We start from the raw sequence: 20,537 nt of genomic DNA, 5'->3' as shown, positions 1-20,537 counted from the left end.
GGCGTTAGAGCAGAGTCACAGTCGTGGGGGTGCTTAAAAAGCCCCCGAGAAGGGAAAATGGGGTCAAGATTACGATAAGAAGATGTGGAGGACTGACGAGTTTTGCCCATGGTGGAGAGAGAAAATAAAGATTAAAAGAAGAAGAGAAGATGGATTACCTTATGATGAAGACGGGGAGGGGAACAGTGAAACCGGCAAGGAGTGAAAGAGGAGGAAGGTTGAGGGTTTGAGAGAGAAGAATTTTTGAAATAATTTAAGTGATTAATGAGAGTGGAGGAGGAACGTTGGAGTTATAAAGAGGAGAGAGAGAGTTGGGTGCGAAGAAAGAGGAGTAGGGCGGCTGGAAATGATGGCTTGCATGGGAAGGAGTGAAAGACGGCGTAGGGTTTTTTAACATTTGGTTACGTAAAATTCCTTGCTCGATAGTTGAAAGCGTACTTCACAAGAAATTTGGGGCAAACTGTTTGGGCTAAAAATAGCGTAGTGGAGGAGGCCCACTTAATAAGGTAAAGGCTATGGATGGAGTGATAAGTAGGAAGGGAGCCCGCGGACAAGGGAGTGGAGAAACGGGCTTAAGAAAGATTAGGAGCCCACCATAGAAGGCGCCCGCGTTAAGGAAGGAAGTGTCAGGGAGAAGTTAGGGAGAAGTCAGGGAGATCAAGGAGAAATTGGCAAGGGAGTCCGGGTTTGAAAAGAGTCCTTATGGAAATTACATTCCCTTTCCATATTCAAGGTAGGACATATCTAGGGTTCTTACCCTATAAATAGCCAAGGGAGCGAATCAAGAATTCATTCATTCAACACCGGCATTCATTTATCAAACATTCAAGATCACATCTCTTCAAATAATATACGTCCATTCTAGATATTGCGGGCCTGACACCTAGGGTCAGCAGGATTAAGCTTCGTACCATAATTCTAATCATCCTCCTATTCATATAGTGCAACACTTGGCAGGGTACCGTCCCTCCCGCGGTTGTTCCCACATTGGGTTTTCCGCGTCACCAAATCTCTCGTGTCAATTTACATACGCACTTTATTTTCCTATTTACTTATTGACATACGAACTATTACACAATCGACCAACGAATATAGACTACATTGACCCTAATCAATCGACTTGGGTAAAAATACCTAAACAACAACTTTCAACTTTTGCATTTTCTTTTGAACATTTTCAAAGTCACCCCAATTAGTAACGAGGGCGCCTTATCTTTTAAGTATAGGAGTTTTCATTTTTTTTTGTTACTTCTCTTTTCTTTTGATGCAATTGGCAAACTTTTTCTTTTCTTTTCTTTTCTTGAACTCAAATTTTTGAAAAATTTCTTTTTGTGACCATTCCTTTTGATGACAAAAATATATGGTAGAACATGGATGAATGATGGTTGCATGGTTTCAAGGGTCACTTTGGAAAAAACGGTAGCCAAGGAGTTATCACACCACAAGGTACTCTTGACTAGGCCTTAATCCATGGGTTAAAGGATACTAGCATGACACATCCTAGGGTGTTTTACACATATTCTAACAAGCAAAGTCTTAAGAAGAAAAAGCATCTACTTGTTGGGAAATGTGTCCTCAACAATAGTGCGATCACATGATTTAAATATCATTATTAAAATCTCATTTTAAGAATACATGTGGGATGTAATTTTTACAGTCAACTGGTCCACACATATCGGTAATGATTGGCTGACTAGAGTTTGACATTACTGTCGTGCGACGGTGGTGATCAGTTGATCCCCTTAGGTCATACCTATAGGGAAATACTCTTAATTGATTATTTAATTAATCGTATACCGATATGAGTTAATTAAATTACTTAAAATTGACGGATGATTTTGTGAGTATAATTTACGTATCTTATTGTAAATGTGATTAAATAAGACACGGTCTAAGTAATCGAATTATTTTATTACTTGGATGAAATTATTGTTTACAGAAACAATTGAAACGGAATGAATAAATTATTATAAATACAGAATGTTGTAGTTTATAATTTGGAAACATTTTTGGTACGAGTAATTATGAATTACTAGTCAATTTTGTAAATGACATATTTTATGAGTATGTTGATTTTTAATATGATAAAAATACATTGCATTGTAACATGTTACATGTGACAAAATTGACATATGACAAAATAAAATGGACTACCCATTTTATCTCATGTGTACCGAAAATTAGAGGGTGTTAGTGGATAAATTGTGTTGATTATTTTAATAAGGGAAAAACACAATTATTACACTCTATATCTAGGCATGCATGCCTACTCTTCATGGGGAAGAAAAAGGGATCCATGCATTGGCTTCCCAAAACCCTCCAATCGGTTTTCCTTATGGAAAACTAAAATGTTTTCCTCTAATATTCATTCATCACTTCACTAAATATTTTTCTAGGGTAAGAAAAATAAATCTCTCCATAACTTGTGAAAACTTAGAGAGAAAAATACACAAAACTCTTTCCTTTGGCCGAGATTTTGTAGTGCCAATACATATTATTTTGTGTCATATTTTAAGTATAACTAATATTATTACTAGATCTACATAATATTAGTTATTAAGAGATTTCCTTGGGTATATGCTTTTGGGAGGGATTCTATACTTGAATCCTTGTTCTTCCATTTGGAGAGCTCAAGAACAAGTGAGTAGGAGAACTCACTTGTGCCCATTTGAACCGAAATACCATTGTAAGAATATGATTTCTCCTCTATTTTATCTTATGTTTGCATGCATAAAATCCATGTTTAATTTTATGACAAATTAATTTCGACATATATGAGTATGTTAGTATGTATATGAATCTACATTTCCTTCACTACTAGGGCATATATACACTTGTCAAGCTTCCCAAGTGGACGGTTTCACAAAATTTTTCTACCATGCAAACTACATGCCATGATGCAATTAACATTTATACATCCTAATGCATATGATTCTACCAACTAGTATGCCAAATAATTTAAATGCAAGTCCTATATTCACATTGTTTTTACCGCATCAATCAAAATAAAGCCACATAGTCATTAACATAAAGAGGAAAAAGGAGATTGGAAAGATCATACCATGCGGTCTTTAATATCCTCATGTCTCGGATGTGGCGTAGTCAATCAATGTGAACAAGGATGAACAAACACAATATATACAAAACAATATATACAAGACTACACTACAAAGGAAATGAACATGTTTTTGGTTTTTCAATTTTTTTTTTGAAATTTTCGAAATTTTTGATTTTTTTTTGGATTTTTGAATAAAGGTCAAGTTAGAATTTCCCATCCCCATACTAGTATGGGCATTGTCCTCAATGGCCAATATGATAGGAAATTATGCAAGTATGATGCATGATTTCTAAACTAATTGCAAGCTATACTAAGCTACACTACATGATGCATGGGTTTTTGTTATGGCGGAGAGCGTAGTTTAGATTACCTCCCGATGCATATGCATGGACTTCCCCAAACCAAAATAGACATTATTTCTAATGTCATGAAATTTCGGGGTAGTTCATGCACACGAAATGCATTGCATGAAACAATAAATTGTCATTTTGGATTTTTCATGTGGGAACAATAAAAAGAACACCTTAATGGAGCCAAGGTGTTAGTCCTACATGTTGCTAGGACTCTCAAGACTATGATCAAGATAAAATAAAAGGTAAAAGAAGTAGACAAACCTCAAGAGTGTAGGAGCCTCCAAAGTTTGCTAATCCTCTATCATATCGTCATTGTCATCATTTTCCTCCATAGATGTGGAATCATTTCCACTCTCATCTTCACTTCAACTTCCTTGATCTTGCTCACTTTCTTCATCATCTTCATTAGCCTCTTCTTCTTCATCTACCTCTTCATCAACACCCTCATCATCAACAACCTCATCATCGACATTCTCATCTTCATCCGGTCTTTCACCACTACATGTGCTCGGAAAGAAAACTTCCCTATCCGCCCAACTAGGCAAAGGACATGATGGATCAAGTAGTCGTTGCCTAGCTAAATGAAGGAGGGGTGGATATTGGGCCAATTATGCATCTACTCGATCATTATAAGCTTGTTTGTGCATTTCTCTCATGAGTAGAGTCATGTAATCATTTCCTACTTCAACATCCTTGGGTTTGAACTCTTGATATTTGAATGGGTAGGGTGGTGTGACAATGGAGTAGGAGGGCTCTTCAATCTCGTCCCTTTGTTGACGGATGATGTACTCGGCTTCCTTGGAGAGTGGAAGAAGGTAGTTTGTTCGGTGAACACTCAATCGGCAAATCTTTGAAGGCAAAGTGAAGGATCTAGCATCATTGGTTAGCCACCCATAGTTGGTGTCAAGAGAATCATGCTTGACCCACTTAAACTTGTTAATCATGGTGTCCATATCAATGAGATGGCCTCCTTTGATCGCCACATAGGTGTTATCTTTGTTGAAATTTGGGTCAAAATGCTTGGCCAAGAGAGTAACTAGACCCCCATTTACAATATGAGCGGTGCCTTCCTTACCACAATCGACATTAAGCCATCTTTCCATCAAAAGTCTTAGAGCATTGTAGGGCTTAGTGAATTCCCTTCCTATATTCAAGGCCGACTCAAGTAGAACACAATCGAGCTTGGTAAAATGATTAGTGCGTTTTCTTGCTATTATAGTATTCCCGATGACCTTGTGCCACACTCTAATGCCCGGATGGTGGACTAATAGAGCACGACAAGCATGAAAGCTCACAAATTTCTTCCCGGAAATTGCCTCCCAAAGAGGAGCGGGTCATACTTTTCGGGCATCTTGTGATAATATGGTGTATCACTAAGTCCTAATATCTTACTCAAAACATCAAAAGTGATGCGCCTATTCACATTTGCAAGACGAAACTCGATGTATTCTCTAGTCTCTACCTTAGTAACTTTCAATGAACTTATAAATTCCAAGGTAAGGGAGGGGTACGTCAATTTTCTCATGGTAAACAATTTACCCAATCCCATGGCATCAAAGAAAGCTTTTGTTTATTCAAGGACACCCAATTTGTTCAAGGCATCTTCACAAATGAATTTGGTGGGCAAAATGGCTTTCTTAGCATACTTGGCAAATGTATCCCTATGGGAGTCGGAAATGAAAATTACCTCTGGATAGTTGGATAATTGAGCGATTTCCGGAGTTGTTGATGTTGTAGCTTCCAAGGGAGGATCTTGTTGTTGTTGAACTTCCAAGTTTGCATTAGAAAACACCATAGGCATAGAAGCTTTCTTTGCTTTTGAAGTTTGTTGCCTTTTTGAAAGTGTCTTTGCTTTGAGTGCCTTTGTTGCTCCTTTTGTTCTTGCCATTGTTGATTACACCAAGAAAAGATTGAAAATCATCAATTTCTAATTATGCCCAAATCGATTTAAGATGAAAGGATTTTGCTTTGTATTACAAAAATTGACTCAAAGGTTGAAGATTTTGGTGCTTGAATCAATTATTGTTGCAAAAGGAGTGATTAATTCTTGTTGTGCGGAAGTTTTGATTTGTTTTTGTTGAATTTGGTTGAGGAAATCTTGTTTTTGGTGATGGAGAGGATGAGGGTTTTGGGGTTTATGTGTAGTGTTTGAATATTTGAATGAATGAAATGAATGTGGGAAGGGGGTTTAAAATACCCGAAAAATTCAAAACCGCAGGGGAAAGACGAGCGGATCCCCGTCGGGATGCTCGGATTCTGCTCAAATGGGCTTCAGGAAAACTCGCCATAAGACGAGCATCTTTCAGGGAAGACGAGCGGATTATGCAATGTAGGACGAGCGGCTTTCCTCAAAGACGAGCGGATTCTGTTACAGGAACTTTGCTTAATGTGCATTGGAAGAAAGACGAGCGTCTTTCTACAAAGACGAGCGGCCAGTTTCAGACGAGCGTCTTCTTAGCTGGGCTCGGATTCTCTTACAGACCAAAATTTTTGATTTTTTCAGTTAAAAAAGACGAACGGATTCCTCCTTGGACGCTCGGATTCCTGTAAGACGAGCCGATTACCCAAAAGCCGCTCGGATTCCTCCTAGTCTACCCGGATTCAGGTCCATCCGTTCACTTGCATAACCCATGTCATTTTCATTCTTCAAATCCCGTGTTCTTCATTGTAGGGGCACTACAAAGGCATGAATAGCCTAGGCAATTGTTATCCCCACACTAAGTTAAAGCACTACACATCAATAAAATCATTAGTCGCTCCCTCACTTCTCTTAAAAATGATAAATATCTTGTTCAATGTATAAATATATAAATCCAAAAATGACAATAATGCAATGTGAAAATTAAAATGCAAGTAAGGGAGTTAGAATATTTACAAATGGTGGTTTGGAGAGGACTCCACCAAACTCTCATCTTATGTGAGATGTCATGGGGGGCATGGCCAAGGTATTGTTGATGTTACTCAACACCTTAAATAAGTAGTCAAAAGCTTGCTCATTGTCATGATAAATATCTTGAATAGACCTTTGCACTTATTGTCCTTCATGTTGGTCTTGATCGATAGCATTACAAATATAGGGATTGAAAATCCCTTCAAATTCATCGTCCAAAAGACCGCAAACTTCGTCTACTTGGTCACTAAAGATCTCTTGAGTTGATAGAGACAACTCTCCCACTCTCTTGTTTTGGCCAACAAGGCCATCTTCTTCATTGCTTGACTTTGGTGAGCTTTTCAAGCTCTCTTTGTTACTATTCCCTTGCTCTTTTGATGGAGCATCATCAATTTTCTTCTTCCATTGAAATTCCGACTTCTTCCTCTCATCCTTCCGACTATAATGATCAACCATAAAGCATGGTTCATGCAAGCGGGGAGCTCTCATGGTCTTATCAAGGTTGAAAGTTATGGTCTCATCTCCTACCTCTAGAGTGAGCTCTCCATGCTTCACATCTATCACCACACCCGCGGTGTGCAAGAAAGGTCTCCCTAGGATGATCGGAATATTGGAGTCTTCTTCCATGTCAACAATAACAAAGTCCACCGGGATGAAAAATTTCCCAACTCTTACGGGAATATCTTCCCATATCCCTAATGGTGTCTTCGTCGATCTATCTGTTGGAATATGTGTCCTCCGACAATAATGCGATCACGACTGTTGATCATGATGATCACATGTTTAAGTCTCATTATAAAGAATACAATTGGGAAGTAATTTTTACTGTCAACTGATCAACATATATCGGTAATGATTGGCTGACTAGAGTTTGACATTACTGTCGTGCGACGGTGGTGATCAGTTGATCCCCTAGGTCATACCTATAGGGCAACACTCTTAATTGATCATTTAATTGATCGTATAACGTTACGAGTTAATTAAATTATTTGAAAATTGACAGACGATTTTTGGAAGTAATATTTACGTATCTCATTGAAATTAATTAAAATAAGATACGGTCTGAGTAATCGAATTGTATCATTACTCAGATGAAATTATTGTTTAAGGAAACAATTGAATTTGAATGAATTATTATAAATACAAATTGTTGTGATTTATAATTGGTAAAATATTTTGGTATAAGTAATTATGAATTACTAAGTCGATTTTTGTATATGACGTATTTTATTAATACGTTGATTTTTAATATGTTAAAAATACATAACAAATTTATGTGACATGTGACATGTAACATATTGACAAATTGACAAAAATAATATGGATTCCATGTTATAAGTGTACCGAAATTAAGAGGTGGATTAGGCTAAATATTGTGTTTATAATATGAGTGGTAAACATAATGATTACTTGCCTTGCTAGCCATGCAACCCTAGTTTACATTGTGAAGATAAACAAGTGCATGCATTGGCTCCCTCCACCCCCTTCCTCCATCCGGTTTTTAGAGAGGAAAACCACTTTGGTTTTTCCTCTTATTTTTACCTAAATACACAATAATGTTATTGTTGTTCATTCACTCATTCATTCATCTAAAATTTGAGTTTTAGAGAGATAAAAAGCTTCCGTCTTCCTCTCCCATAAAACCGAAAATATTTAAGAGTCCTATAATATTTTTGGGTCCATTTTTCTACAAGATTAATATTGTACTAGTATTTATAATATTGATTTTAATTAAGAGTGTGCTTTGGGTATAAATCCTTGGGAGAGATCCTACACTTGGATCTTTGTTCTTCCATTAAAGGAAAGCACAAGAACAAGAGAGAAAGGTGATCTCTCTTGTGCCCATATTAACCGAATTTCCAATGTAAGAACAATGTTTCTTCTTCATTTTGTTTAAAAGTTTGCATACATAAGATCATTCTTTAATTTTATGACAAATTAAATTATAACATATATGAATATGTAAGTATATAGATCTACTTTTCCTTCAATCGGTATCATGAGCCATGGTTGTTTGCATGCAAATCGGTTAAAAGTTTTTCCGAGTTATAAAGATTAACATATAAAACTTATAAAATTTGTGTTATTATGATATATCACGAAATTAATTTATGCATGTTAAAATTTCTGGTCCTAAAATGTTTTTAGGATATTTTGGTTATTTTATGGATTTTTATTGTTCATATTACATAATAATGGCATTAAAATATGATTTTATGAGTATAAATGTCATTTTCGGATTAAAAAAAGCTAAACTTCGAATTTTCAAGTGATTTTTGGATATGTTGTCACATATATTATTTTGAGATAACCTGTAAATTGTCATATTTTTTGGACTTCTTATGCTCATAAAATGGATTTTTCATTATTAAAATCGGTTTTAAGTGAAAAATTGGTTAATATGAGATAAATTTCGAATCTGGCCATAGAAATTTAGTATGTTGTCACATGCAATTTTACAAGATGTGTGTAAAATAATAGTCTATATTGAAGTCTTTGTGCATGATTTATGATTTTTTTGAAGAAAAATAGCATAAATAATGACATTATTAGTGAAAAATTAATAAAACATAATCTATGACTAAGGAAAAACGTCACATGTTGCATTTTATTGTCTTTTTCAGATCTAAAGTTGAAAAGTTAATGAATATAATTTTTCTCATGTTTTTATGATTATTTTGTTAAAAAACCGATAAACCGCAAAATTGTTTTTCCGGGAAAAATTTCGAAATTTTTAACCTATATTTTTGAACATTATGAGTGTCATGCTATTTTTCCATAATTTTCATGAGTTTAAATTTCAAATTTCAAATTTATTTGAAATTTCGTGATTTATTTGAAGTTTATAGCTTATTTTTATAATTTTTGGTCCATTAATGAACAATTTTAGAAATATGAGTTAATTATGGTCAAATAATTAGTGAAGACTAAATTTTGAGTCCTAAGAGGTTAGGGTAATTAACTTATGCATAAATATGAATTTATGTAATTTTTTGTGATTATAAAATGTTGAAATCACGCAAATCCGTAAAAACCGAGTAATATACGATATTGGCTAATTAAGGCGATTTAGCATAAAATTGGGCATGTTCATACATATTATATTGCTGCATTTTATTTATGATTGTCATAATTTAGTTTATGTAATTTTTGAATTATGTAATTTTTACTTAGTATGGCCTTAGTTTTCATTGGTATTTCCCGAAATGTATGGGAATATCGATTCGGTTGTAATTTATTGTGATCTCGTATCACCGTTTTGTAATTTAATAGATTTATTTTATTTTAGTTACAAATGTATAATAGGAAATTATGTAATTTCCAATGTAATTTAATTTATCTCGGAGTTCCCCAAGACGGATTTCTTCAAGATGGCGATACATAAAGACGGTGTTACCTCGAGATGCGTGCCACAACCGAAGTTCAAGGGACCAATGGAGTTGGTTTCCGAATTTGTAATAGTTAAATAGTTTTTCTATTTTAGGAAGGCCATACTAGGATTTATTTTATGTTTGCATTTTATTTATATGTCACATGCATCGCTAAATCGCCATAACTAAAACATGCACCTACTTTTATCGAGTTTATCGACCGTGTCAATTAGAATTATCATAGTTCACCGCTTTAGTTCACTTAAAACGTGATAGATAATAAATTGACATGACCTCTCGCTAAAACAATTAATTGAGACATAGCCTTACCAAATAGTAGAAACCATGAAAACCTATTTCGCGAGGGAGTGCACTCGGCCCTACCGGGGTACAAACCTTGTTACGTAGGGGAAGTGGGTGATGAATGTTAATCCACCGAGTTCATGTTAATAAGGGTTTCATCGGCCATACCGTGCCTAAATTGATGTGGATTTGGATCATGGACACATTTATTCGAAATTTGGATTGAACTCAACAAAAGTTTTTGATAAGGGTTTCATCGGCCATACCGTGCCCTTGTCGGATGTGTTTTGGGCTAAAGATAATTATTAGAGTAATTTTATCGACCAAGAGTTCTAAAAGTAGAATCGATTAAAACGTTAATCCACCGAGTTATATTGATTAAGGTTTCATCGGCCATACCGTGCCTAAGTCGATATGAATTTGGGTCTTGAAATCATTTATCTAGTTGGGTAGAGGTCACTAGAAAAATGCATAAAACTTGTTTAAATTATACATTTTTACGAGTATTATTAAAACGACATTTGTTTTACTCCTATTTTGTTTTGTAGACCACTTCTTTTTCTCATAACAAATGGCAACACCAACCCCTAACGCCACGCCTCTCGCTAATACATCTTGGCTTCGATCCTTCATGGATCGATGTAAACTTGAAAAGAATGAGTCAAATTTCTCCGATTGGGATGCCCAACTCAAATTAGCCGCCCAAGGTGACGACAAGCTTCGTTACCTTACCGAGGCCTCTCCTCCCGAACCTACTACTAGGTCGACCGCCGCCACTAGGGAAGCATATGAGGCTTACCAAAAGGAGTCCGCCGCAATGAAAAATGTCTTGATATTTGCAATGGAGGCGGATCTTCAAAGGAGAGCCTTTAAAATGGGCAACGCTAATGAGATTTACTCCAAGCTTGTGACAATGTTTTCACAAACTCCGCGGATCGTCCAATATGAGGCGGCCGCGGCATTCTTTGATCTCGACTTCAAAGAGGGCAAAAAGGTTAGCCCTCATGTGCTCAAACTTATGGAGCTTGTCGAGACCTTGAAAATTCAAAAGGTTGAAATCCCCAAAGAACTCATTGTAGATAGGATTCTACACTCCTTGTCCAAAGTCAAAGCGTATGTTCAATTCCGGGTGAATTTTAACATGCAAGACAAGGATGTGTCTCTTGAAGAATTGCACAAGTTACTTGTGCAAGCCGAAAGGGACATGGGGTTAAATGTGAACCCTGCAAAGGATGTGCTTAACATAAGCACAAAGAGTAAGGGGAAGTTCAAAAAGAATGGGAGGAAGGGTAAGAAGCAAGCTCCCACTTTCACCAAAGCTAGGACTTGTGAAGCTAGCACTTCAAAAATCAAGAAGGGTCCTCTTGATAAATGCCATTATTGTAATGGTATGGGACATTGGAAAAGAAATTGTTCCAAATACCTTGGTGATATTAAGGCTGGAAAGATTACTCCAGTAGGTAAATGACTATCCTTTCTTTTATGTTTCTAATTCAACTATGGTATTGTGATACAAAGTTGTGATAATGTATCTCCCTTTTTATTGTAAATAGGGCCTCCACCAAGCAAAGACAAAGGAAAAGAAAAGCAAGCTTAAGAAACCATCAAGGAGCTAGGAATAGCTTTCATGGAGCTTCGCTTTTTATTGTCTTATTTTATTCATGTTTTGAATTTTAGAACCTTAAGTTTCCGTGTTCGACATGGAAAGGTATTTTGGATAATGGGTTGTATTTTGGATAATGGTGGCTTGGTTTGCAACCAAGTCGCCCGTTTTATCATTTTATCCTTTGTTCTAAGATCCGTATTTAAATGCTTGCTCTTAGAAACATATGATTATTCACTTAAAGTGATCTAATAGACAAATATAATGACGGGATTCATTATATGTCCACATGCTTAAGGCTTGTGTATGATCATTTATAAAGTGGTGTTGAGTCTATGAACACTCTTAAAGGAATGTCAATCACCAAGTACACTTACTAAATCTATAACTATTAGTCAATCTATGAGATAGTTCTCCTTATACTTCAACATCATTACTTGTGTCTCATATGCTATCTTTGAATCTCTAGAGTATTTATTCTAAAGATAGAGTGGGAGAAAAATGAGATCACAACACACAAGGCAAGATAAAATTGTGTACTTGTGTAAATGAAGATCTACGCAAGAGAGAATGATTTGAATGAAGGTATATCTATTTATATAGTATACCAAATAGATGAGATATATGGTCTCAAGTAAGTTCTATATGACAAAAGAGACTAAGTGAAGTATTCGAAAGAACATATTCTTAAGATAACTACACGAGGAGACCAAAAGAAAGTTTTGGAACAAAATGATTAATGTAAAGTCTTAACAAGAGTTTTTGACTAAGTTTATGAAAATTTTAACCAATAGTTTCAACCTTGAGATTTACTTAAGAGCCTAAATGAATCAAAGTAACATAGTAGTTATGATCGAGTTGCAAAGATTGATATACCGATATCTTCAATGGCCAAGTTTTAACCACGCAGATGTCATTACTTAACCTCATTATAAAATGGTTAAACCTCCTTACGAAAGGGTATTTCGAAGGACGTGTTCTAGATATTATTTATAATGACATTGCTACACATCATTATGATATGTGTGAGTTAGAGATTAAAATCTCTTTCCATAAGGTTAAGATGAGACCACTTCAAAATAGGTATTTTGAAAGGATATGATGGGAACATATATGGTTTTATCTTAATAACTTGGCAATGCAATTTATATTTCAATTCTTGAAAAGTTTCGATTGAGAAGTCAATATCGAAACATGTGGAATTGAGTGGGAGTTAGGAAATTATCATGTGAAGACATGGAATTTAGTGGGAGCTATCATCCTTTGAATGTTTACAACTCATCACTCATTGAAGAATGACAAGCTAATACCTTCTTTCATAAAGAAGCATTTGAGTTTTCAATTCTGGATGAATTAGGACTATGATGAATCCAATTACATAAAGAAATATTGGATCAGTATTAAGAAATACACATCGTATCAACATACACATAGGTTATTCATTTAAATGAAAATGGAATTGCCATTAGCAGTCATGGTCGTTCCTTGAACCTAAAAATAGTTGATAACATGATTAAAAGTTACTAATGTTTCTGCCATTAGAATAATCATGCACATGTCCAATGGTGAATCATCTGCATAAGAGCATGATGATTCATTGGTAAGCCATAATAGAAACGTCATGAATTCTCGAGTAGAATCCGATGAGCGATTTCGGTGTTTGGCGGAATGCTCTATTGTGTGTCAAGAGGTTGCACATATTATAGAAAATCCGAGCACATGCAAGGATTTATGAGAATCCTAAACCTTTCAAGCTAGAAAGAGAAATAAGAAGTTTTGGAAAGATACTTAGTTAGAGAATAAGTTGCTCAAAACTAATCTTTCCTAATATGCTAGGACTTGTAAGAAGTGCTAGGCTAATCATCTTGACAAATTGTTGCAAGACTCTACAAAACATATACCTAGTGCATTGTGTGTGGATGGAGTACTTGATCAGTACAAGGTATATCATTCACCACAAATTCATTCGTTATGTGATAATCGATAAGGAAGTTCTTTCAAGATAAAGAACAAAACCAAGGTCGGGAACCTTGATGTGTACTTGGTAAGGTTCATGCTATGAGAGAGAACATGAATGTAAAGGAAAATGCAAGTATAAGAAGTTTGAACACATGGACACATGGCATGTTAAACTTCTATTGCAATCAATAAGTGTTTACACTTACGATATACATCACAAGGTTGTAATATGGTATTGACTACCCGAGTGTGATGTCGACATTTGTCGTTTGAGTTATTATTAACTCACCATACACTTTGTTACATCCAAACGGGTTGTGGAGACAATTGAACCCCGTTAAAGTGAACATGGATTAACATTGTATTTGCCCATAGTTACTTACATGAGGTGACGTCTCGAAGTGACTAGAGTGTGATGCGATTGATGGCAAGTTCAAGTGCCATAGAGTCATGTGAGATGACTAGTCGATCACATAGGCAGACTGTTAGGAACATTTTGTCGGGCCTAATGACCGCTTATAGAGTTCTGGCAAATTTATATAGCCTGGTCGTGGCGAGAGCCGCTATAGTATTCAAATGAGTCGATTCTTTTGACTAAAGACTATTCGCCTAAGATGGCACAGTTTCAGATTAACTTTGGTTTGTGTTACTACGACCTTCGTAAATGGGGTCAAATGGGCATATTTTGGGTTATGATGGTTGTGGCTAGTTGAAGGGAATGAGTGCGATAGGAATTGTCCACCCCTAGTCATAGTTATAACAATATCTCAGGGCCACTCGAGGAGTAATGAACTGGAAATGCGTGGCCACGCTCGGAATGTATCCATGGTGGATAAATCCGGTCAATCTGTTATTCTCCAGATCGAGGAAACCACTCTCGATATGATCACTTGCAAGTACGGCCTGAAAGACACCTTGCATTGAGTGGGAGATAGTAATAGGACAAGAAAATCGGTGACGCACACTTGTCGAGGACAAGTGGGAGATTGTTGGAATATGTGTCCTCCGACAATAATGCGATCACGACTGTTGATCATGATGATCACATGTTTAAGTCTCATTATAAAGAATACAATTGAGAAGTAAGTTTTACTGTCAACTGATCAACATATATCGGTAATGATTGGCTGACTAGAGTTTGACATTACTGTCGTGCGACGGTGGTGATCAGTTGATCCCCTAGGTCATACCTATAGGGCAACACTCTTAATTGATCATTTAATTGATCGTATAACGTTATGAGTTAATTAAATTATTTGAAAATTGACGGACGATTTTTGGAAGTAATATTTACGTATCTCATTGAAATTAATTAAAATAAGATACGGTCTGAGTAATCGAATTGTATCATTACTCAGATGAAATTATTGTTTAAGGAAACAATTGAATTTGAATGAATTATTATAAATACAAATTGTTGTGATTTATAATTGGTAAAATATTTTGGTACAAGTAATTATGAATTACTAAGTCGATTTTTGTATATGACGTATTTTGTTAATACGTTGATATTTAATATGTCAAAAATACATAACAAATTTATGTGACATATGTCATGTAACATATTGACAAATTGACAAAAATAGTATGGATTCCATGTTATAAGTGTACCGAAACTAAGAGGTGGATTAGGCTAAATATTGTGTTTATAATATGAGTGGTAAACATAATGATTACTTGCCTTACTAGCCATGCAACCCTAGTTTACATTGTGAAGATAAACAAGTGCATGCATTGGCTCCCTCCACCCCGTTCCTCCATCCGGTTTTTAGAGAGGAAAACCACTTTGGTTTTTCCTCTTATTTTTACCTAAATACACAATAATGTTATTGTTGTTCATTCACTCATTCATTCATCTAAAATTTGAGTTTTAGAGAGATAAAAATTTTTCTTCTTCCTCTCCCATAAAACCGAAAATATTTAAGAGTCCTATAATATTTTTGGGTCAATTTTTCTACAAGATTAATATTGTACTAGTATTTATAATATTGATTTTAATTAAGAGTGTGCTTTGGGTATAAATCCTTGGGAGAGATCCTACACTTGGATCTTAGTTCTTCCATTAAAGGAAAGCACAAGAACAAGAGAGAAAGGTGATCTCTCTTGTGCCCATATTAACCGAATTTCCAATGTAAGAACAATGTTTTTTCTTCATTTTGTTTAAAAGTTTGCATGCATAAGATCATTCTTTAATTTTGTGACAAATTAAATTATAACATATATGAATATGTAAGTATATAGATGTACTTTTCCTTCACTATCGGCCATTTGGAGTGTGATGTTGGTACACTTAAGCTCTCTCATCCCTAGCCTTTTACTCACCGAATACGGCATAACACTCACACTAGCCCCTAAATCACATAGGGCTTTGTTAATCGTTGTGTCGCCAATGGTACACGGTATTGAGAAGCTTCCCGGATCCTTAAGTTTCGGAGGTGAACTCCCTTGAAGGATTGCACTACTCACCTTAGTGAAGGCGATGGTTTCAAGCTTTCGGATCGACTTCTTTTTCGTAAGGATGTCCTTCATGTACTTCGCATAGGCCGGCACGTGATTGATTAATTCCGTAAAAGGAATAGAGACTTCCAAATTCTTCACAATTTCCATAAATTTTCCAAGTTGGTCATCAAATTTGGGCTTAGCTTGACGACTTGGAAAAGGATGTCTAATCAAAATGGGTTCCTTCTCCTTGGTCTTGTCTTCACTTTTCTTTGAAACTTCTTCTTTTGTTGGTTCTCCATCCTTGGAGTTTTGCACAACCTCTTCTTTGTCACTAGCTTCCACAACTTCATCCTCAACTTGCTTCTTTGGTCCTTCATATCTCGTACCACTCCTCAAGTGGATGGCACTAACCGTTTCATGTCTTGGGGGATTACTTTGAGGTGGTAATTGCCCCTTTTGTCTTTGAGAACTTGAAGATGCTAGTTGAGTCAACTGGGTTTCCAACAATTTGGTGTGGGCTAGGATGTTGTTGATGGTGATTTCCTTTGCTTGGCTATCTTTTTGCATTTGAGTGAAAAACTCTTATTGATTCTTTTGCATTTGGAGGACCGCTTTTTGAACATCAAAACCTTGGTCATTTTATTGATTGTATGGAGTTTGGTTTGGTACCCTTGGTTTTGGTTGTAAAAGGGTCTTTGATTTTGGTTTCTCATGGGAGGTGGGGTGTATGTTGGTTGAGGGTTTTGAACATTTTGGCTTTTGTATGAGAAATTTGTGTGAAATTTGGTGTTTTCATTGTAATAATTGGAATAAGGGGTACCACTCTTGTATGCTTGAAAAGCATTCACTTGTTCATTTGTTCCCCTACCTTCACTTTGGTCATGTCCCAAAGTTCCACAATTCTCACATATCCCACTTGGGATTGATGAAGATGCCGTCATGGCATTAACATGTTGGTTTGGTGATTTTAAGGCTTCTTCAAGTCTAGCCATAGCTTTTTCGAACTTCAAATTGATGGTACCAATGTGAGCACTAAGTTGGGCACCCAATTGAGTAATAGAGTCGACTTCATGCTTTCCTCCTATAGTAGCCTTGCGAGGTCTACTATATTGTGAATTATGGACCGCCATTTCCTCAATCTTGTTCCAAGTTTGATTATCGTCAACTTCGGTGAACATACCATTTGATCCCATGTTGAGAATGTTTCTTTAGTCTTCATAAAGACCATTCCAAAATTGTTGAACCAAGAACCATTCACTAAGTCCATGGTGAGGACATGAGCGACAAGTTCCCTAGAACCGCTCCCAAGCTTCATACAAAGATTCTTCATGTCTTTGCTTAAAACCCGTAATTTGAGCTCTTAGCATGTTAGTCTTTTCCGGTGGGTAGAACTTTTTGTAGAAAGCTAGAGCCAACTTCTTCCAAGAGTCAATTCCTAGAGTAGCCTTATCAAGGCTCTTCAACCATTGTTTTGCGGTGCCAATTAGAGAAAAAGGAAATAAGACCCATCGAATTTGGTCTTGAGTTACGCCGGTTTGTGAAATCGCATCACAATAGTCACAAAAAGTCTCCATGTGAGAATGAGGGTCTTCACTATGCATCCCTCAAAATTGGCTTCTTTCGACTAATTGGATAAATGCGGATTTGGCAATGAAATTTCCGATTAAGTGTTGTGGTGTGGGAGTTCCATTGGGTAGGTCCTCCTCGGTTGGTACGGAATGTGATGAAAATTTAGGCATTGTGGGTTGATTTGGTGGTTGATTTGGTGTTGGGTAATCCTCACCTTCTCTTGCAAAAGGGTTGGTGAACTCAAGAGAATGAATATCCACAACCTCACTAATCCCTCTCAAAGTGTTTCTAGCAAGTTTTCTATTGGTTGTCAAAGTTCATTCAATCTCGTGATCAATGGGTAACAAGTTACCTTGTGATCTTCTAGACATGCAAAATATCAAACAACTTGAAAATAATTAGAACAAACCTTGAGGAATTTTACTTCCCCAAGGCAAAGAAAGACATAATTAATAACAATCTAAGAAAATCTAAATCAAGTTAACACCGTCCCCGGCAACGGCGCCATTTTTGGTCGGGCCCTCTTGAGAAGTTTAGTTTTCGGTACTTGTCGTTAGGAGCACCTAGACCAAAACAATATTTATATCTCCACAAACATTTCTACTACTAGTAAAGAGGTAAGTAAAGGTCGGATCCCAAGGGACGGGTATTGAAGTGAGATTTTCGATTGCATGTAGCGGTGTCTAGGGTTGTCACAATTTGGGGTTTGAAGTAGAAGATCACTAAACTAAAAAGCAATAAAAGTAAACAAGCAAGATGATTGAAATGAGATGTAAACAATTGATAAAAGGCATTAGGGTGTCATGGGTTCATAGGGGATTCATGGGAATTGATCATACAAACATATTCTCAAATTATAAGCAAGCAATTATTGTTGTGATGGATCGAGTTGGTTTATATCTTACAATCCCAGGAAAGTTTGGGTCCCGGAGCCGAATCGATTAGATTGTATAACACCTACAAGTCGACTTAATCTTCCCTACTCAACTATATGCATGACCTAATGAGACTCGAGTTGGTTTATGTCTTACAAGTCTCATTGAAAAGATTAGTGATGGGTAAAAAATGCAAGGATTCATAGGCTCGCATTTCATCAAACATAACATGTGCATAAGTTTAGATCACAACAAGCAAGCAAATAAACTATGAAAACATATTAAATTAAGCATGAATCATCCCCCATTTTGGTTTCCCCTAATTACCCATTAACACTAGTTAAGGAAACTACTCACTCATTATCATGTTGAACATGCTAGCAAGGTTGTCAATCATACCAACAAAGTAAAACATGATGAATAGATGAAGATGATTAACAATAATTAAAAAGGGTTAAGAGAATTATACCTACTAATGATTCCAATAATAAAGCAAAGAATAATAGTACTTGATGAATGATTGGAAGGTTGTCAATCTCCCAACAATAACCCAAATAATCTTCAATTACCCAAAATAAAAGATGAACAAAAGGGAAATTAAGGAAATGAGATTTGTATTAAGACTTGATTAAAAGTTGATTACAAGATTAAAGAGAGATTAGAATGATATAAACTACACTAAAGATTGATAAGAAGAACATGATAATCTAATTAGCCTAATGGGGTATTTATAGTGGGGATTAGGTACACAAATTAGGGTTTACTAAGGACTTAAATGATGATTAAGTCCTTGAGGAATCGCTCCTCTCAGAAAATATGCGAGTCACCTTTTTGCCGGTCTTTCCGAGATATGCGCATCCTTCATAGAACAAGGAGAAAATGGAAAGTTGCTGTAACACAATCCGAGCGTCCAAGGCACGGGACGAGCGGATTGTGGCCTTGTAGGACGAGCGTATTGTCTGGCTGGACGGGCGGATTATGGCGTTTTTGGACGGGCGTCCCTCTGGCAAAGACGCTCGCATTCCTGGTCTTGGACGTTTCCCGAGGGCAATCCGCTCGGATTCTGGGTCAGCCTCTTCCTTTCTTCTTTTCTTCCTCCTTCTTCCAACAATCCTCGGGGATCTTGTCGGAGATGCAAGTGTCTTTTCTCATCATTGCCCAACTTCTACAATATGTACAAAGGCCTTCTAGTCTTGTCTTCTCTTTGATGCTTGGTCATTGAATTCAATCAATTTAGCTCTATTTTGCCATAAAAATGCAAGGTTTGCACTCCTTTCCTACCAAGGGAACAAAACCTCAAAGAATATGCAAAACAAAGGACTAAAGATAGTAAATGACTCAAATATGCACTAAAAAGCATGGGAACAAGGCTATATTCGGGGATAAAATATGCTCAAATAATGGTCACATCAATGATTCCAAAATAATAAGAAAAGAATAATAGAAGTACTTGATGAATGATTGAAAGGTTTTCAATCCTCCAAATAAACCCCAAATTATCTTCAATTACGCAAAATAAATGATGAACAATAGAGAAATTAAGGAAATGAGATTTGTATTAATGCCTAATTAAAAGTTGATTACAAGATTAAAAAGAGATTAGAAGAACATAAATTATATTAAGGATTGATGTCTATCTAATTAGTACAATGGGGTATTTATAGTGGGGATTAGGTACATAAATTAGGCTTACTAAGGGCTTAAATGACGATTAAGACCCTTAAGGAAAGTTGAGGAAATGCTCCTCTCGAAGAAAGATGTGAGTCTCTTTTTGCTAGTCTTTCAGAAATATGCGCATCCCGAGTAGAATAAGGAGAAGGCGTGCTGTACTGGATGACAATCCGAGCGGCCAAGGGGTCGGGACGAGCGGATTGTGGGAGTTGGACGAGCGGACTAGAGGGTTGGACGCTCGGATTGTGGAGATATTGGGCGAGCGGATTGGCTGGAGGGACGCTCGGATTGTGGAGGTTGGACGAGCGTCCCGATGATGCGACGGCCGGATTCTAGATTAGCAAGCTTTTTCTTCATTTCTTCTTCCAACAATCCTCAAGGATTTTGTCGGTGATGCAAGGATCGTCTTCATCATTGCCCATTATTTACAAAGGCCTTCTAGT

The 20,537-nt window shown here is 36.4% G+C and overlaps 1 non-coding gene across 1 annotated transcript; it reads left to right on the top strand.

The window, feature by feature from the left end:
• The first annotated feature begins 17,239 nt into the window (after positions 1-17,239).
• Positions 17,240-17,346, top strand: LOC141644670 (small nucleolar RNA R71). Its single transcript, XR_012544282.1, has one exon. It is a non-coding gene; the product is annotated as a small nucleolar RNA R71 (small nucleolar RNA).
• Positions 17,347-20,537: the final 3,191 nt, after the last annotated feature.

The sequence above is a fragment of the Silene latifolia genome, chromosome 2, assembly GCF_048544455.1.
Source record: "Silene latifolia isolate original U9 population chromosome 2, ASM4854445v1, whole genome shotgun sequence".
In the NCBI taxonomy this organism is placed as follows: Eukaryota; Viridiplantae; Streptophyta; class Magnoliopsida; order Caryophyllales; family Caryophyllaceae; genus Silene; species Silene latifolia.
The sequence above is the reverse complement of the archived record's forward strand: the minus strand, read 5'-3'. Positions and strand labels throughout refer to the sequence as shown.